Source organism: Leptonychotes weddellii, chromosome 6 (assembly GCF_054177405.1).
Source record: "Leptonychotes weddellii isolate Sample4059 chromosome 6, ASM5417740v2, whole genome shotgun sequence".
In the NCBI taxonomy this organism is placed as follows: Eukaryota; Metazoa; Chordata; class Mammalia; order Carnivora; family Phocidae; genus Leptonychotes; species Leptonychotes weddellii.
The window spans coordinates 51,620,342-51,637,826 of NC_138374.1; the positions used below are offsets into that span (position 1 = coordinate 51,620,342).

A 17,485-nucleotide genomic window follows, 5' to 3' on the forward strand; every position below is an offset into this window, starting at 1 on the left:
CTGAGGGGTTTCCTGGGACATAGGATTTTCAGTGTGATAACCAAGAAAGTCAAAGGCAAACCAAGAGGGTCTGCCTAGCCAGATAATTCTTTGTTGTGCGGGGTGTCTTGCGCATTGTAGCATGTTTAGTAGCGCCCTTGGTCTCTGTCCACTTCTAGATGCCAGTAGCATCTCCCCCAGTTGCAGCAACCAAACAAGTTTCCAGATATTGCCACACGTCCCCGGAAGAGGGGTAGAGGCAAAGCTGTCTCAATTATAAACCACTGTTCTATACCATTTGTTGGAAAAATCGGATTCTGAAAGAGGAGAAACAGAACATAAACCACAAGGGAGTAAGATCAAGTGAATGTGAATGTGTGTGTATGTTGTGATTTTCTTAATAGAAGAGCTCAGCACATTTGGATCCAAAAAGGAAGGGCTTCACGGAAACAACGTACATGATTCCGGGAAAGAGAAGCCCCAGTAAGACAGCAAGATCCCAGAAGAGGGGAATAGGAAAATGTGCAAAAGGCAGAGGCGGAAGAACTGCGTTAGAAATAAGATACTACTTCATCTGGACCGGAGAAAAGAATAGAGGGTGGTAGAAGACCAGAGACATACTGAAGCCTAGAAGGAAACACACATGAGCACAGCAAGGTCATTTGATCTCTGCAAAGTTAAGACAGGGAGAGAGAGGATAGGAATGGGAGGAGAAAAAAACAGGAGTGAGGAGCTAAAGAGTGGAAAGGGGGGTTGAAGAGCTATTCTTGGAGTATATTAAATTAAAAAAATGAATACAAGGATTATGAAGGAGGCCTGAGTCTCAAGATGACTGAAGTATGGTTGCTGGCAGGTGATGTGGCAATCTGGAATGAAAAGGGTGAGAGTCAGGGAGGCCAGCAGTGCTTCTGCGAATCATCAGGGGGTTGTGCTAACGTGTGGATTCTATTCACAAGGTCAGAAGCAAAGCCCAGGATTCTGCATTTCTAACAATTTCTCAGGTGAGGTCTGCTTGGGAATGGTAGAGGGTTAGGTTGTTGATAATAGCAGTGTTAAAGTAGTTAACCATTCAACAAATAAACATGGCCCTAGGGCTGCATGGGGGAGTCAAGAGTAGCCAAAAGGTAGACGAACCATGAGAGACGACGGACTCTGAAAAACAAACAGGGTTCTAGAGGGGAGGGGGGTGGGAGGATGGGTTAGCCTGGTGGTGGGTATTGAGGAGGGCACATTCTGCATGGAGCACTGGGTGTTATGCACAAACAATGAATCATGGAACACTTCATCTAAAACTAATGATGTAATGTATGGGGATTAACATAAGAATAAAAAAAAAAAAAGAGTAGCCAAAGGAAGCCAAAGAACTGAAAAAACTTGGTTATACCCTGCAGTTGACTCGCCCAGTGACAGTGGAGAAGCCAATACATTGAACTAGTTGTTGAGGGGGTAGGAAGGTGGTGAGGATTGGCAAGGTGTGAAGGGTTGTAGCCAGAGCTGGTGAGTGGCCCATAATATATTCATTGTATCTGCGTGAAGATAGAGGACTTCCACAAGCAAACTGAGAAGTAGTTTGCTGTTATACATAACATTGGTCTGTTGCCCTGTGTACTTAAGCTTCTGTACTTACTGTCCAAGTGAGACATTAGCTGACCTAAACCTCAAAATCCTTCTAGAAAGTCTACCTCTAAGCTAAGGGTAATAAGCCTCTGCCTCTCTTCATTCCCTCTTTGCCTTTCTTTTTTCCCCCGGCATCTGGGATTTACTTTATTCTCTTTCATCTCCCTCCTCAACCAGAAAAAGTATAGAATTAAAGTACAATTTCCAATAGTTCTGTGCTCCTTTAACATAACTCTATGCGCTTAATTTGAAATAAGTGACTTTAAACTTTTATATATCTTTCCCCCCATCTCCCAAAACAATCTAAGTGACTTTTTTCTTGTATGTGATCTTAAATTGATTACCTCCCCCCCACCGCCCCCCACCTTCATGTGGATGAGAAGTCCTTAATTCAAAGAGGGTGGAGAAAGTTCTCTCCTAGAAAGATAAGGGCTAGAGTACTGGAGAAGCACAGGGCAAAACCTAAAAAGTTTTTCAGTGGCTCAACCACGCAACCCACATTCAAGCCTCACCGCATCCCTACCCTAAACCCAGTCACTTTGAACTTTGAGATGGGGAAAGGAGGAAGCTTTTAAAAGAAAGCGATGAGTGGCTAGAATGTCAGCGTCCGATGTCCCTGCCTGCCACGCCCCCTGCCGGTAGCTGCCCATTTTGGGGCAAATGAAACAAAGACGCTACACCAAGGGTGGGGGTCCAGTACTCAGGTCTCCACTGTGCCTTTGGCCTAGACCTGAAGCAGCCCATTTTTTGCTCAACCCTTAAGCTTATTTCCTCCTTTCATAGGAAAAATAGTCAAAATGGATTTTTCATGGGGCTGGTGGGAGGGATGTATGGGATGTTCCTGTATATTTTTTTGCAATCTCCCATATATCTAAAGTCAATTCGAAATAAAAGCTAAAAATAGATTGTTCAGAAAGCACTACTTTTAGTTAACAAGCAGCAATATATGAGCAACAGAACTTTTTTCTTATATTTTAAAAATCCCAAACAACTTCTTTTAAAGAATCTGACACTGCTTGCCAAATCCAAAGACAATCCCAGAAATTTTATTCATAATTCCTACCACAGTGTGGGAATGAGTATTTTAAGAGCAAACAAATCTACTATCAAGTAGGAAGCCAAACTGCCTTTTTTTCTCCTTAAAATTAATACAACAATATGTCCATTGCATTTTAGAGAACGTGTTAAATTGCATTTAACCTCTGGTTTGGCACTCCCTCTAAACAAAGCCTAGAGAAAATTTCTCAGTACGTTTCCTTCACAGCCGTTGCTAAGAGACGTCTTCAGGTGCATAAATCATCAAGGGTTTCCTGTGCAGGAGAGCGGAGCGAACCCTGACTGGGAACTTTCGTGATAGACTCAGGAATCATGTTCACACTCTAGCCATCTTTTTTTGTTTCAGTTACTTTTGCCCTTGGATTTTTTTTTTTTTTTAAAGATTTTATTTATTTTTTTGACAGAGAGAGACATAGCAAGAGCAGGAACACAAGCAGGGGGAGTGGGAGAGGGAGAAGCAGCCTTCCCGCCGAGCAGGGAGCCCGATGTGGGACTCGATCCCAGGACCCTGGGATCATGACCTGAGCCGAAGGCAGACGCTTAACGACTGAGCCACCCAGGCGCCCCTGCCCTTGGATTTTTGGAACGCAATAACCCTTAGTAGAGTTTTCCACCAAAAATTAACTTTCTGTGTAGAAGATCCCATTTATATACGTAACCAGATTTCACAGTAAATGAAAGCCAGTCCTTTGGCTTTATCCTCGATTACTATGGAGTAATTGAAGAGTACCCTGAAGCCCAGGCCTGCTGTGGACCTTTGACCCTTGACCTGTGGCAGGGATCAGAAGGCTAGGAGAGGCTGTGTGCCAGAGCAAACAGTTCACAACAATGTTCTCTCTGTTTACACAGTCTTGTACTCTTGGGTGCTGCAGAAATGGGGAAAGTATTTGGGCTGAAAGACTGGTTTGACAAAAATACCAACAAAGTACAACCATACATATTGGCATCTACTACATTTAATGCCATCTTTTCTGCAAAGGATATTTTTGTTGCTTACCTTGCTGTACTCCCAAAGGATTTAGTTGGTATTTTATTTTATTTTATTTTTTGAGTTTCCAAATTATGATGAGTTTTAAAACAATTTTTCTTTAAAAGTCCACTTTTGGGGAAAGAAAAAAAAAAAACAGCACAAGGCAAATTCAATGTATGTAGTATGCAGATGCCCAATCAGCAAGTGCAAGTATGGAGTTCTGAGCTGTCAAAGGTTGTTGACATCCAGTCAAGTCCAGAGCAGGCCCCTTCTAGCTTGAGATCCTACAACTGTGACGAGAACCAGACTCCTATGTGATGGCTATAAATTCATATAACCCCGGGCAGTCAATCCCTGTCCCTGGCGCCTTATAACAGTGGCCCAGAGAGCCCCTGGCTGATAGGAGCAGAACTCCGCAAGTGTGGCTTGCTCCCGAGTTGGTGACAATAACCCAACAGTGATCCAGTGCCATCAAAGTACTCCTCACAACTCTGAGGAAAAGGCAGTGGCTTCTTTGTCAGGACACAAAGGCCTCCTCCATACGCCTCTGGTGGAAGGCCTCTAGAATACTCTATCTTGACTGTTTTCTATCAGCAAAGAAAAGTGGCTAAAAGAGCCATTTCCCGGCCAAATCATGAGGCGTAAATACTCCTACCCCAGCGTCAAATATCAAGAGGTACATTCGTGATAAATATGGACTCAGCCGGACTGCCTTGCACCAGACCCAGAGAAAGCAGCTGGGGTAGACCAAGCAAACTGTCCCCCAGAACTGTGATACTGGAGAAATCTTCAACCAGGGACACAGGACTCCTAAATCTGCCAGTTACAGATCACCAGTTGGAAGCTTCGGTAACATTAAACAAGCCTAAACTTTGCACTCTGATAAATGGGTGCACTGTAATCAGCATAGTGCTGGTCCAGCGAGGTTCTTTTCCCAGGGGTAGTGGGAGTGGGGAGCACAAGCCAACAGAAGCAGGGCAGTGGTCAGTCCCAGGACCCCGAGTGAAGGTCTGTTGCAAGGGCAGCAATACCCGGGTTCAAACAACATACTCGCTCCCCATCTTGAAAGTGGTTATCAGACAGGTAAAGGTGAGGTTTGGTAACCTGACCATTTTGGAGGAAAGAGCCAGATGCAGAGAAAGCACGTGATCTCAGGCCTCCTAAGTGAGAAAGGCAGAACCCAAATCAAGCGGCAATCTGCCGGGCTCAGTCCTGTGTTTGCTTTGTCCACTGAGAAAACTTCTGAAGAAAAAATGATCTTTATCGAAATGGAGTTTATTTTGCTATCTGAATGCTCTAGTTAAATTTCAGGGACAAAATTAAAGTTTTATATAAAAACAGTTACCTTTAGAGGAAAAAATTATAAATACCATGCAATGTTAACATTTATCTTAACGTTTTTAAGACATCTACACAAATTCCAAGAGGGCCCCGCATGGAATCTAAATTCTGACATTTTAATTCAGGGTACTTGAATTTGATTTCAAAGTTCCTAAGAGACTGTGCTACCAATGTGCAAAACAGAGAGAAGACTTCTTTGCAAATTTGGAAAGCACTCACATGAGAACTTTCTCGTGTCCATAAAATTAAATTCCAGGCAAAACTAATCCTAACATTACTTATTTCATATTTAAGACACAAAATTCTCTCTACTATAAAAATGTTGGGTCCCCATACAAGTTTATGGACTCAGTGCTAGGCAGTCTGCCAGAAATTCATGCATTATTGACCTTCAAACGATTTAACTGAGCCGCTCAAACTCAGCTAATTACCCGGACACATGAAATCTGAGACCATCTGTTTTAGGCGCCCGGACTGAATCACACTGTGGGAAAGGTATCTTCTAGGTGCATTAGAGATGATAATAGAGCATGAATAAAACAGCCTGCAGATACACTCAAGTTTAATAGAAAAAAAAAAAAGGATGTTTTGTTCTAAGTAATCCAAGAAGTTTCTGTGATTTTTAAACTGCACTTTTATCCAAGACAGAATTTCCAGATTTCTTTAACATTAAAATTAATCCTGTACTTTTATAAATGCACGTATTTTGTAACAACATGTATCTCATCAGAGATAAGATGCTGTGCACAAATTTCCATGGCTTTAAATAATTAGATCTATTGTGTTATAACCTTAAATAAGTTCAGAAAATCAAACAAAACTGGAACAAAAAGAAAGGTTTCAGGCCAGCAAAACCAAGCCCCTCTCCGTGTCTCCCTTTTATTTTAGTAAAATAAAAGAATGCAAACACTTTCCCCCACATTTAGAAACAAAAGAGTACCAAGACTCAGAAACTGGCTGTAGTCGGGTTACCTCCCATGGAAGCTGGAATTCTTTCTCAAGCGCGGTGATGTTTATTTTGAACTCCTAGACACATACCTCCCCTTCTGGGACATGCCCTCTGTTGAAAAGATAAAGGCTTCCCTCAGGAGCCTGGGCTGTTCCAACACCAGAGGTCGTTAGTGCTATCCTCCGTAATAACCATCCTTTGACCTGTCAGGATTAGCAAATTAGCAGCCCCTTTCTTTTCAAGGGACATAGCCACGAATAACCACTATCATTCGAGTTGCAAAGGTTTTGGGCCGTTTATGAAGGGACCCCACGATTCAGTTGTCAGACAGAACGTGGGATATAGAGAAGACACAGAAGTAGCCCTACTTCGGGGAGCCCTTTGGCTTCTAGCAGCCTTCCCCCATGACCTCCACCCTCATTCTGGGTAGAGATATGGGGACACCTGGCCGGGAGGAAAGGGTGCGCATGACTCAAACCGGCTGGGTTTTTTTTAAAACACTAAAACTCAGTACCTCAGCCCCAAAGCCCTCCAGGCTCTGTGGTGCCCTGTCCCTAACTTCTCTCCCCTTCAGGCTCCCACTGTGGATATGTTAATGATTTTACCCCAGCGGTGTCAGTATTCTAAGGCTGTCAAAATTAATTATCATAAATCTAGTGGCTTAACACAACACAAATTTATTATCTCACATGGTTCCTCTGCTCTGGGTCCTGTGGCCTGGGCTCTAATTGGAGGCTCTGGGGGAGTGTCTGCTTCCACGCTCATTCAGGTTTTTGGCAGAATTCAGTTCCTTGTGGTTGTAGGACTTAGGATTCAGGTCCCCGTTCCCTTGATGGCTGTCATAAGGGAGCCTCTTGTCAGCAATTTAAAGCCACGTGGATTTGTCACATTGCCCCCTTCATCTTCAAAGACAGCATGGAGTCTTTTTCACACTGCGATTCTCTCCGACTTGCCCTCCTGTTGCTTCACTTCCATTCCAGCCAGATAAAGTTCCCTACTTTTAAGGGCTCATGTGATTAGATCGGGCCCACCCAGATAATCCAGGATAACCTTCCTAAAGTCCAAAACATAATTACACCCGCACGGTCCCTTTTGCCGTGTAAGGTAACATATTCACAGGTTCCAGGGGTTTGGATGTGGCCATCTTTGGGGCACCATTCTGCCCACCACACCAGGTATAGGGCTGGGGGCAAGGGACAGCTGAGGAGAGGGGCACAGGTCGCAAACTGCACCAGTCCTGGATCTCCCTAAAAATGGCTGTGCAGGAGAATACCTTTTCTTTGCCCTCAAGGCCAACCCGGGACTGACTTAAGGTGAACCTTCTTCCCAAGATTCTGGAGGCCACACACACACACAATACCAGTGACTGGCAGCTCAGAGTCCTAGTAATGAATATAAAATACCACTGTACAAAAACTGGGGGCCATTTTTAGCACCAAAGTTGTTGTTTGAATAACAGATAAATAAAAGGTCCCTGTGACAAAGAAGCCGTCCTTTATACACATAGTTTTCAAGGGACCTGATTGGGTTTCCAATCAGGTTCTGCTGTGTGGCTCTGAATAAACCCCCTCCCTTCTTTGAGTCTCAGTTTTCCTTGTCTATACATGTGGGGCTGAGCTAGATCAGTGTTTCCCAAAATGTGTTCTGAGGAGCACTCATTCCATGAAATGCTCTGCAAGGAAAGGTCCCAAGGCCGAATGCTTGGGAGTCACAGGGGCATTGTTAAAGGCTCTGAGAACTGTAACGGATAATCTAATTATTTATTTAACCCGATGTTTCCCAGTCATACTTGGCCGCAATCTCCTTTCTCCAAAGCCTTATATTACCCATCGGCTGTGACTTCTCCCCATCCAAACTGGCCTCTCCCTGCAGAGTCTACTCTCATCTGGGAGACCTTGTCCCTGTTTCCTCCACCTAAAGCACGCTTCCCCATGCCCGTGTTTCAAAATCACGAAGACTGGCTCAAATGCTGACGTGACTCTCCCCTGAATTGTTCTCTGAGTCCATCAGCCGGAGTTCTCCTTCCCACGGGGACCCTTTAGGAAACACTGAGTGAGCCGCTGCCATGGCTTGGCCTTAGTACTCATCATACGGGGATATTATCATAGCACAGTCCTTCGGTCATTTCGCACCCAGCAAATATTTATTGAGTACCTACTATATGCCAGTTCCTGGGGATACAATTGTGATCAGAACGCGGTCTTTGCCTCCCAGGGGCTCTGATTCTAGTGCAAGAGCAGTGACTGGACGCAGTCATAACCCAACATGAGGGCTATCGCTGGTAGGACTGGGACTCAGTCTTCCTGGTCCCCCTCCTGAATGCCACTCTCAGAAGCTTGTGGATGGCTGGGCAGGATCCTCATGAGTAAGAAGAGCCAAACGTGTCACTCTGGGGCCCTGGGGTCCCCAAAGCAGCATGGGATAATAGAGGCAGCCCAGACAATTGGGCTCAAATTGGTCGGGCAGACCTGGGCTCAAATCCTCCACCTCCACTTATTGGCGGTGCCGTACTGACTTTTCCCAACCCCCATTGCCTGTTTGACCAGACACCAGTCCTGCCCATGACGTTCTCCTCCGCCTGAGCGGAAGCAATTCCTGTCGGTAAAGCCTACGGCTAGCCCTGTTTTGTTCTATTCAGTACTATTTTACTGTGACACCTTGTGGCAGATATTGTAGGTTGGCACATTCAACACACAGTCCCAGTCGCCTTTTTCCTTGCCTGCCTCCAGTGTAGAGGTAGGAGAATGTATTACTCAATTTCCCAGCCTCTCTTAAAACCAGTGGGCATGTGACATCACTGCGGTCCATGAGATAAGGCAGGCAGCCACCACGGCTAGAGGAGACCTCATGAGGAAAAGGCCCCGCCTTCATCTTTTTTTCCTTTCATTCTTGACTCTTTCTTCCAGCCTGGATCTTGAAGAGGAGGCAGCCATCTTGTGACCATTAGGTGACAAACAGGATATCAAAAGACTACTCTTTGAGCAAGGCAGAGCAGAGAGAAAAAGCCCAGGTGTCTGGTAGCCTTGCTGAGCCACTGTGCGGGCCCCAGGCTGCCAACCTCCAAACTTCTTGCCGTGAGACAAATCTACACCTCGTTTGTTCATGCCATTGTTAGAGCGTTTTCTGTAACCTGCAGCAAAACGCATCTCCGGCCAAACTACTTTTGACATTTGTTTCCTCCTCATATTTTCTGCTGTGGGCGAAGTGTTTGTCCTGCCCAGGGCTGGAGTAAAGCTCCTGGATTCTCTACCAGCTGGACTTTATTTCAGCACCTTAGATGCTGTGAAGCTAGGATGCCACAGTGATGGGAATTCACAGAAACCGTGTCGGGGCTCTGCTTACTCATGATCATGCCAAGTCTGGGATAAGCCATGAGAAGAACGAAAAGCAGAAACTTGAGCTTGGGTTGCTAACTTTTAACGGCTTGGGGAAATCTGTCCTAGGAAGGCTACCATAGGCACTGACCTCTGGAGGAGGAAGGATTTCCTTCTTGCATGTAGAGATCAGAGGGGATGGGACGCCTGGGTAGCTCAGTCGGTTAAGCGGCTGCGTTCGGCTCAGGTCATGATCCTAGGGTCCTGGAATCGAGCCCCGCATCGGGCTCCTTGCTCAGCGGGGAGCCTGCTTCTCCCTCTGCCTGCCTCTCCTCCTGCTTGTGTTCTGTCTCTCTCTCTCTCTCTGACAAATAAATAAATAAATAAATCTTAAAAAAAAAAAATCAGAGGGGAAGATAAGGACTGTCACGGCCGCACAGCTGGCTTCCCGAATGGGTATCTACAGTTACAGCCCTGAGAACGGGCGGCCGTTCAATCTCTCCTGAAAGGAAGTCTTGTGAAATGGAGCCAACACCGTTCACATCGATGTAAGATTAACTCGGCATTTAAAGAGGCAAATAATGAATAACACCACTTCTATTTCAGGAGGAGGTAATCCCTGCCATTTGTTGAAGAAATTTGCTTTGGTCCTGAAAGAGCCTGGAGCCACCCCCAACCCCCCCCACCCCCCAGCCTCCCCACAGCTGGGTCTGGGCAGCGGTGGTGGATTAAGCCCAGCTGAGGCCTCCTGCTCCAACCAGGACCGGGTTCTGTGCTGACGGGAGCCGGGACAAGGCTTGACTTTACATCATGAGATACACACTTAGTGCTGCCTTTTATCCCAGACTCCACACACACATGCGCGCGCACACACATATACCTTTACTAGAAGCATCACACAAATTGCAGCCTTGCTTACACCTTTCCTGTTGATGGAGGTGGGGGTCAGGTGACCCAGAATAATGAACAGGACCCTCCCCAGAATCCAGGGAGGATTATCCATGCCCACAGGTGCTTGCCCAGGCCCCCACAGCAGGGCTGCTCAGCGCTCAGCCACCCTCACTCCCACCTGGGAGCCGCTCCTGCCCCAATCTGGAAAGCATCCCTGAGTTTCTGCATCAATGGTCTCTTTCACTTCTCCCAGACTGTCTGCTATGCTCCAGCTGCTTTCAAGCTGATTACAGATTCTTTTGGCCTCCTGAAATATTAACTTTTAAAAGATAAAAGCCACTCCGGGGATACAATTCGTATAAATGTAGTTTTACTGAAAAACGTTTCTAGGCTGTGAGAGACTTTAAAAACCTAAACTTTTCGATTTTAAGATTGTGAATTCCTTTTATTCAGCCCAGAAGGCTTCACATTACATCTGGGCAGATGTGACTGCCCCTCACCAGGCCTTTAGCATATTTTCACAAGGTCATTGCCTTAGAAATGAAATGAAAAGTTCACCACCCTGAGAAATCTTGCAAGAGGCTGTAAGTCTTGCTTCTTATCAGTGGCTCTGATCTTTACATGTGGGGTCCTATGACCACCGATTCTAGGAGCCAGCCGCCTCCCACTAAGCCATCCATTACTGCACCTCGGACCCGAGGCAGCCACACGTTTTCTCAGGTTACATGCTGGTGGAAAGAGTGTGGGTTCGTGCACATCATGCTGTGCGTCCAGGCAGAAACCGCGAGGGTCCGTCTGCAACAGTTAGCTGACTTCTCCCTTTGCCTTCCTTCCACACAGACATGGCTTCCCTACCCCACTCAAAGCAAATGTACTCTTTTCCTCACTCTCTTGGGCCAGCCCAGAAAAGGCTGAAACTTTTTTCTTTAAATAAATTTATTTTTATTTATTTATTTTAATAAATCTTTTATTTATTTATTTTAATAAAGCCCAACATGGGGCTTGAACTCACAATCCTCAGATCAAGACCTGAGCTGAGATCAAGAGTCAGACGCTTAACCAACTGAGCCACCCAGATGCCCCCATCATATCTTTTAAATACACTACTTTCTAGATTATTGCTTCTCTAATCCCCTCTTCTTTCTCTCTAGGAGTCTTAAGACTGACATTCTCGGCCTGGGTGGCTCAGTGGGTTAAGCCTCTGCCTTCGAAGCTCAGGTCATGATCCTGGAGTCCAGGGATTGAGTCCCGCATTGGGCTCCCTGCTCAGCGGGGAGCTTGCTTCTCCCTCTGCCCTTTACCCTGCTCTCTCTCTCTCTCGCTCTCAAATAAAATCTTTAAAAAAAAGACTTTCTCCTTTTGCTTACGAAATATCCCCTCTTCTAAGTGCTGCCCAGACAGTATTCCTGCTACCAACACCTTGCTCACCTCACCAGCCCTCTTCCTCGGGCCGCTGCCTCCCATTTCCACTGCCGCCTCAACCCAATGCATGGTGCCTAAACCCAGGTGTAGGAGAGCAAGGACAATTCTCATGGAAGTGCCTGGAGCAGCACACAACTCTGGGTCACGAGAGTCCTGCATCTGTCCTGCTTCTAACACGGCACAACGGAGCACACTGTTAGCAAGAGAAGCAGAATCTTGAAGAGTTGGAGCTTTCCAGGTAAATGTTGCTGAATCTTGGGATCCTCAGCTAAGTTAATTTACAACTATATAGTGAGAGAACTCTAGAGAGATTTAACTAACTCTGAAGGTGTGTTTGTATTTCAAGGGCAAATGAGGCCCATGACCTTGGAAACAGCTCTAGGTCATAAAAGCTGAAGCCACCAGGGTTGTTCTGGCTCCTGCAGAGATGTATTTATATCCCAAAAGGTCAGAGGGAGAACCCAGGATCTTTTCTGTCTGGTCTCCAAGCAACAAAGATTTTTCTCCCTCCTGGGAGAAGAGAAGGAAGCAGTTCTCTCTTTCTCCTGAATATAAGCAAGGAAAATCCCTTTTTCTCCATCCCTCACCTATGGAGAGTCTAACCTCTTATGCCAGAGATTTTTCCACCTGGCTTTCATCACATTGCCCCAGGGGTAAGCACTGGGGTATGGGGGGGGGCTGGGTATGGGTGCCATTATAATCATTTGCATAAGAATATTCTTTTTTTTTTTTTAAAGATTTTATTTATTTATTTGAGACAGAGAGAATGAGAGACAGAGAGCATGAGAGGGAGGAGGGTCAGAGGGAGAAGCAGACTCCCCGCCGAGCAGGGAGCCCGATGCGGGACTGATTCCGGGACTCCAGGATCATGACCTGAGCCGAAGGTAGTCGCTCAACCAACTGAGCCACCCAGGCGCCCTTGCATAAGAATATTCTTTATCTTTGTGTAAATAATCATCTATCTCTCATGTGCATTCAGAGTAAAATTCATAAAGATGCTTATTAAAAGCCCAACAGTTATGGCAGCAAAGATGATGGTATCCTATTTGTCACATGGCTTACTGGAAGTGACAGAGCCCTGAGGCTGGTTAGCAGGATTTGAAGACTATCCACAGGCATCAGCAGCTCTGCTGAAAAGACTGAGAAATTTGTTAGTCATGGATTAGGAGATAGGCTTGGAAAATCCAGATTAGGATTTTGCTCCCTGCTCTGGGTGGACCCAGAAATCCTTACAGCTGGGCTTCAGGTGGGACAGGAGAAGCCTGTGTTGCTCTCCTACAGGTGAGGAGGAGGCGGACTTAATCAGCTCCCAAGTCTGGGGGTTGAGTCAACACCGCAGGGGAAGGGGTCTGGATCACCACTCTGGAGACCCTTCCCAGCTCCCCTCTGCTCCCTAGTTCCCCTGCACCTCCAGCTGACTCTCCGGTCTCAGAAGGCACTGCACTAGTCCCTTTCCACAGGGGGAGACAGGGAGGCTGGCTCCAAGCACCCATGTGGAGAGGACAGGGAGCACGGGGTTCATGGAGACGCTGAGGAATGTGGAGTGGAGCCTCCATGAGCTGAGCGAGCGGAGGGAGTCCTGGAGCATTCTCGCACACGCCCAGCGGAGAAAGGAGAGGGCGGTTATGAAACCCCACTCTGCAGTCTGCGTTTTGCCCCACTTCTGCATTCCCCACCGGGGAGGAAACAGCTTCTCCCTGCCGCTGTGACTTCATCTCGGCAAACACTAATTTTAACCGCTACGAGTTTGCGCAAAACTTTGCAGGGGGGAGAAAGGAGTTGAAAAACAGCTTCGCATGGTTTCCTGCGCTATGGTATCTGAACATATGGCAGAAATTGACTTGGATGTTCTATGCTCGTCTCCCTTCCTCCCTCCCTCAGGGAAGGCTGCAAAGAGAAGGCTGTCCTTGCTTTTGCCACCTGTGAGTGGAATGGACGTCTCTTAGCCCTGAGGTTCTCTGGCAATCGGGAGAAAACCGTTGGCTTCTTACCATCAATTTGGAGACCTGAAATCTTACTAGATTCTAGGTGTGGGAGACTCCGTGCAGATTTGTGCCATGATGTTTGCCTCAGGAAAGGTAGTAAGCCAAGAGAACGTGAGGAGGGAGGCAGCCCCCAGATTCAGGTACACTTTAGAAGTTTAGGGTTTTTTTTTTAAAGAATTATTTATTTAACAGAGTTGCGGGGGACACAAGCAGGGGGAGCAGCAGGGAGAGGAAGAAGCAGTCTCCCCGCTGAGCAGGGAGCCCAACCCGGGGCTCGATCCCAGGACCCCGGGATCATGACCTGAGCCCAAGGCAGACGCTTAACAACTGAGCCACCCAGGCGCCCCCACTTTAGAAGTTTTTGACACGGATACTACATAGTGCCTTTGTGAACAGCAGCTTATAAGCTTGGTAATGAGCTCTCGTGGAAATCAGATGCTCCCATTTGTGGAATGGGTCAACTCGGACCCTATGACTGACAGGTAAGAAGCACTTTTACAAAAATCCTGGCGAGAAAGGCCCCGCTAGCTGGGCAACGGTTCTCCTCCCCTGTGCTGGAAAGGGGCAGCCCTCTCTTCTTGCTGCCCCAAGCAAGGAAAAGCCACGGGCTTTTTCCAGGTTTCCGGCTCTGCTAAACTGCAAACAGGTGTGGTTGTCGTGTGAGCCGAACTCTGGGAATGTTGAAAGACCCCCTTTGGGGTGCGTGTGGACGATGTGTGAGCGTGGAAATCACGAGTGCTGGTGGGCCTGGTGCCCACCGCAAGGGCTCTTGTCTGGTGGGGCCCCTGAGGGAGCCTGCCTCTGTCCTGGCAGGATTCCTAGGAAAGCCACGAGGCAGAGGAAGGTCACAATCACACGAAGCCTGGCCCCCTCCACCAGCTCAGGAAGTCTGAATCCGATGGACTTTGGGCCCTCTCTCGGCGAGATCTCATTGCTGTTGGCTTTTTGTGTTTGGCCTTTCTGACCTTTGCGGTCGGGCCTTCTGTGCCTTTTCTGGTTCTGGCAGAGGTCACTCAGCAACCAGTTGCTGGTCTCACTGCCCCCCTCCCCGTATACACGCCTCAGGAAGGCAGCCTGATTATTCAGGGCAGCCCTCACCGGGGAGGGCTGATCCTCTCTAGGCTTTTCACTGGCTCACGGTCAGAACAGTGAGAGTGGGGGCAGGTTAGATATATTTCAAAAAAATGTTTTAATTCAGAATTCTGCCCTGACCAGTCTCCCGGACATGATGTAGCTTTCTCTCTCCCCTAACAATAATCCCAGATCAGCTTGCCTAAAAAGGGTCTTAGGAGAGGCAGATGTAATAATTAAGTCTGTGTGAATTGTGTGAAAATGTTCTGTGAAAATGGTTTTTTGTCTCTCTTGCACCCAACCCTTGTGGGCGAAATGTCTGGGTGAGAGGAGATGATGATGGAAAAAACCCCATGAAGTTCCAGGCCGCAGGAGACACACTGATTTAGGAACAATGAAAGGAAAGCCAAAAGCAAGGCCCTAGAGAAGGGAAAACTTCAGACCCAGGAGATGAAGGGCAGGGGACTCATGATGTTTGTTTTTCAGAATCCACTCCTGGAGCCATCCTCCCAGAACACTCCACACTGCTCTCCCGACCTGCTGCCCAGTGCTGTGCCCCCTCCCTAACTGGCTGTCTTGCTGCTGTCAGCACCCCAAATTCGAACCGACCACTTCGCGTGCTCCTGAGGCCTGACAGCTGACCAGACAGCAGGGGATGGGCCCAGGTCCTGCATGTTCTACGCAGAACCACCCCAGGTGTCCTCTGCACCTCAGGAACGGACGACCTGGGGGCACGAGCAGGCCGGACTGCTTGAAACTGTCTGAAGTCAGTCCCTCTGAAAACAAGAACTGAACTGAGTGATTTGGGCCGAAGTGGGGAAACCCCAAAACTTATCAACTGGTGGAAGGCCTCCTTAGGGATCTTGTGCACTTAGGCTGCCTGATTGATGCATAATCCCACTTGCGGGCCCTAACAACTGTAAACTCTTTGTTCCCAGGGATGCCGTGTGTACCCTCCGGGGCTGTATGAAAGGCAGGCATTAACTTATCTCTGGTGAAAACACTGACCTACACTTAGAAGGGCTTATCAGAAATATTCCAAGTGTTTGTAGAAACAGCCCAGGCAGACCAAGGAACCCTCAGACATGTACTCTGAGGGCAGTTTACCTACAATATGTTATTCCATTAGTCAGGGGGTATGAAATGTATTCCTCACTTTTTAGCTGAAGTGATTCATGGCCCTGCCTCAGCCTCAAAGACATTTAGGTCAGCTTCAACTCACTGGGGCCAGTTATATGGATGGCAGAATTTGCTCCAGATTTTCTCCTTGCAGGCCACGGCGAAGTCCACACAGAGTATTAGTCCAGCCAGCTGAAACTGGGAGTATGCCTCAGGCCAGGCAGGCAAGGTTAATTCAGAAATGTGGGGAAGCCACCAGCCATTCTAAGGTAGACCTTGACGGTAAATGAGGTTTGTTCAATTGATGAAAACCAGAAGGAGCCTTGGAGGCAGAGGCTAAGACCACTGCAGTGGGAATGACCTCATCCTGTCCTTGGAGTTCTGAGGGCAAGAGCTGGGTAAGTGCGGTTTACAACAAACCCAATGGATTTGGTCCTATCTCCTGCTGGTCAAATTAAAATAAACTGACCAGTGGAGTAGCATTTTATGGAAAAATTTGTCAGTAGCCAACTATGGAGAAACACAAGGAGATGGAATCACTGGGTAGAGAGAAAAGTTTTTGTGTTTCTGCACAGTTGGGGTTTTCTGAATAAATCTGCTAAAAACTTGGGATCCTGGACTAAGAGCTAAGTCTTGGAAAATTAATTTTCAACTGTAGAGGTAGAAAGCTCCAGAGAGTTTCGCCTAATTCTGGAGGTTTATATTATATGTGTTTATATTTCAAAGGAAATGAGACCCATAACCTTGAAGACCTGCTTAGGTCAAAAGCTGGAGCTTATCTGACCTCAAAGAAATGTGTTTACATTGCAAAAGGTTAGAGAACCCAGAGTGCTTTCCACCCTGACTCCAAGTAGCAAAGGTTTTTCTCCTTTTGGGAGGGAAAGGAGAGGCAACTGCCCTTCTCCTGTGGAAAAAGAGAGAAAATTGATTCTATGGCATGTCCAGCCACTTGTGTGGAAGGTTTTCCCAACTGCTTCTCATGGTGTTGCCCCAGGACTGATGTAGTTTGTAAGTAATAACTAATCCACTTCAGGATGTCAGTGTGAGAAAGTCTTTGGACCACTCCTGGCAAAACAAAGCTGGTGGAAACCATAAAACAAAATACCAAAGTCCCTGGAAATTCTAAGGGCATATGCCAAATGAAGAAACATTTACCAAAGAAAATCTAGTTAAACTTGATAAGAACAAAGAGTCTGTGGCCAATGAGCCACCACCCTCTCCCTACCCCACCCTTCCCCCCAATTCCAGCTCAGTTTGATGAAGGTTCCACTCCAGGAAAATATGGCCAAGAAGTCGGGGCTCCCCCTCCCTCAGCTCCCAATCAAGGTTTACCATATCTCACTGGGAGGGGCAGCCTGCCCGCATTTTCCATCCCCTCCAATTCCAAGCTGAAGAAGCTAAACTGAAATTCCTGGTGATCATGGCTGAAGGATTAGGGATCCCTTTCCTCTACCCAGTCCCTACCCACCTCGTCCTAGCTCTACTCCAGGAGCAGCAAGCCAAGAATACTGGGACCCCAACCACTTTCACCCCCAGCACACTCCCAGGGCATAGGTTCTACCTATGCCTTCTCTACGGAGAAGACCAAAGGCTACCATTGTACCCAAAGCGCGGGCTCAGTTTACCCACGGGCAGAGGCAGTCCATAAGCAGGGGAGTTCCAAAGCACTCCCGGAATGACTCTATCTGAAGAATCAGTAGGAAAGTTCAAGCCTCAGGGCACTCCTAAAACAATACCTCCCCTTAAGAACAGTGAGCTAAACTGTAGACCA

At 47.1% G+C, this 17,485-nt stretch overlaps 1 protein-coding gene across 2 annotated transcripts in view; it reads right to left on the reverse strand.

Moving 5' to 3' along the window:
- Positions 1 to 17,485, reverse strand: part of STOX1 (storkhead box 1) — a 59,909-nt gene that overhangs the window by 14,070 nt on the left and 28,354 nt on the right. Inside the window, exon 1 of one of the 2 annotated variants that reach the window (XM_081824148.1) lies at positions 3,650 to 3,938. The exons of the other annotated variant lie outside the window; for it this stretch is intronic. The gene's annotated coding sequence lies outside the window, so the exon portion shown is untranslated. Of the gene's footprint in view, positions 1 to 3,649; positions 3,939 to 17,485 lie in introns of those variants that run through there. 2 annotated transcript variants of the gene reach the window in all.